Consider the following 2,738-nt stretch of genomic DNA (forward strand, 5'->3'; position numbering starts at 1 on the left):
TGCAACTCACTCACGGACTTTTCCTGAAAGCATCAATTCTCCTTCAGTACGCAGCAAAGATGCTTTATGTGTGCTTCATGTTTCATTCCAGGTAATTTTTTTAAATCTACTCAAGCGTCAAGACTTAATAAAATTAATCTTTTGTGCAGCTTCATCAAGGACGTTCTTGAATTCAACAGCTTTTTTTTTTAACTGTCATTGTGTGGTGGGGAAGAATAAAATGACTACTAATAGAGAGCGGGGTGCCCCTGCCTCGATTTGTACTAAGGAGCCAGAATTCTTTTTATTGCTATTGCATATTCAGTGCAAATGTCAATTCAGTGAAAAAGGCAGATAGCCTCTTAGTATTATTATAAAAAATGGTTTCGACCTCCTGGTCTCCCTGGAAGGGTCTTGGGGACTGTACTTTGAGAACTGCTGACCTAGAAGACCAGAGAGCAGTGTTAATAGGGGATTTGGGTAGGGCAGGTTGAGCATTCATTTACATTTATATTTCTGAGACTAGAATGTCTACCACACATAGTTATTTCATTATTTTATTTAAGCCTCACAGTAACATTCACACAGTAGATAGCATTATTCCCATTTCACAAATAAGGAAATTGAAGCTCAGAATGGTTCAGCAATTTTCTGGATGAAACAAGGACCAGGAATTTAGATGAAAATCTAGATCTTGGTGATTTTAAGCTTGTTCTCTTGCCCTTCCTTCTATTGAACTATTCTGGGCTTGAATGGCAGGTATAAGACTTAATGAACACTTACTAGGCTCTAAAAACTATTCTCAGAAAAAAATATAAGTAAAAACCATTCTCAAAATTTGAAATGTATTAGCTTATTTCATCCTCCCAACAGGGTCCAGATTAGCCTTATTTTAAATGTGAGGAAACAGAGGCCCAGGGAAGTTTCTTAGGTTTTCCAGAGACACAGAGCTAATAACTACGGAGCTAGGATTTTAACCCAAGAAGACTGACTTCCAGAACCATTTTGCTGGGGCACCTGAGTGGCTCAGTCAGTTAAGCATCCGACTCTTGGTTTTGGCTCAGGTCATGATCTCAGGGTGGTGAGATTGAGGCCCGAGTTGGGCTCTGTGCTCGAGCTCAACAAGGTGTCTGCTTGAAGATTCCCTCCCTCTGCCCCTCACCCCACTCTCTCTCTCTCTCTCTCTCTCTCTAAATCTTTAAAAAAAAAAAAACATTTTGCTAAAATATCCCCTAATTAAAAACACTGAGAAACCTAAAATTATATATATGAAACAAATTAAATCATGAAACAAATATTTTGCCTCTTGACATATAAAATAGCATATGATCAACAAATCTTGGTGTATATGTTTCATTTCCTCAAGGCGAGGCAAAAGCATGTGTAGAAAAACTTTCAGTGTATGGAAATTTAGGCAAGAAGTTAATTCACATAAATCACTTCGAGTCCTAAAAGGAGCATAGTTCAGTTTACATTTCAGCTTTTCAAGATCAGGATGTGGTGACCCAGGGTGCAGATGGGAAAATTATGTGGTCTATGTCATACTGAGCATATGACAGACACCCGTTGAAGAGCGCACCTGTTCCTGGAGAAGACCAGGGCACTGGAACCCTCATGGGTGTAACAAGAGAACCATTTCCTTTACCATTTACCACCTCAAGAATTAGTCCTCTTGGGGTTTATTTCCTTTTTCTAAAAATAACGGCAGCAGTATTGTTACTCAATCCACTAAAATGGCTTTCTGTGTTAACTTCCAAGACAAGAGCTCTTTTTCTGAAGTGGGATTCCACTTCTCCAGCCAATGGGAGACCCCTCACCTAGAAAGAAAGGTTATTTACTTTTATCTATGAAAAAGCATAAAAATGCAGACAGGCTGCCCCCCACTTGCTCCTCCTGTCCCTGTGTGCTCAAGAAAATGCCTCCCTCGGGAACAGGTCTTCTACCAACCTTGCCTTCCCACATCAGAGCAGGGCAGGGCAGAGGGTCTCTATAGGGCAGGAAGGGCCTGTGGGGGCAGGAAAGCCTCCTGGAGTGGGCGCCATCTACCTGCCAGAAAGCAAGGAAGAGAAAATCTTGTTCAGTAACTAAGAACCAACTTTTCCACTGATGCTCTTCCTCTCCTCCTCCTTGCCCTCCTCCCCATGAGGTTTCAGTCTCTGCTTATCACCCACAGGAATTGCCCAGTAATAGGGAGGAGAAAGGAAGAGATGACCGACCTGTCTTCTGTACACGAACTTTTCTTCCCCCAGGCTCATCCCTTCCCTCCTGCCCACTGCGGCCCCTCAGCTCCAAACCTGATGCAGGCTTCTCCTTCCTAAAGCTTTCCCACTTCCCATTAGGGTCTTTATTCCCCAACCCTAGAATTCCCGTCCCTGCCCAGAGGGACTCCACCTGAAGCTGGGAACCTGAAGGATCTACTCTCCCATTTAGAGCTGCCTCGAGGGGTCAGAAAGCTCTTTATCCTACAAGTATTGCTACACCTAGTGGTTCTGATCTGTATTTTCTTCACATCGCCTCCACTTCCATTCTGCAGAAATGAGCTGTTTTGGCTGAGGTCAAAGAGGTTGCTGCCTGTGTTCTCCTTTAGGATTTTGATGGACTCCTGTCTCACATTGAGGTCTTTCAACCATTTGGAGTCTATTTTTGTGTGTGGTGTAAGGAAATGGTACAGTTTCATTCTTCTGCATGTGGCTATCCAATTTTCCCAACACCATTTGTTGAAGAGACTGTCTTTGTTCCATTGGACATTCTTTCCTGCT

At 42.7% G+C, this 2,738-nt stretch overlaps 1 long non-coding RNA gene across 1 annotated transcript; it reads right to left on the reverse strand.

The window, feature by feature from the left end:
• Positions 1 to 330: 330 nt before the first annotated feature.
• On the reverse strand, positions 331 to 2,283 carry LOC123853620 (uncharacterized). The gene is made up of 3 exons (XR_006793176.1): positions 2,196 to 2,283; positions 1,927 to 2,025; positions 331 to 422 (listed from the first exon to the last, which is right to left on the reverse strand). It is a non-coding gene; the product is annotated as an uncharacterized LOC123853620 (long non-coding RNA).
• Between the last annotated feature and the right edge of the window lie 455 nt (positions 2,284 to 2,738).

The sequence above is a fragment of the Mirounga angustirostris genome, unplaced genomic scaffold, assembly GCF_029215605.1.
Source record: "Mirounga angustirostris isolate CCGP_5_RB_7025 unplaced genomic scaffold, mMirAng1.0.hap1 SCAF_11, whole genome shotgun sequence".
Lineage (NCBI taxonomy): Eukaryota > Metazoa > Chordata > Mammalia > Carnivora > Phocidae > Mirounga > Mirounga angustirostris.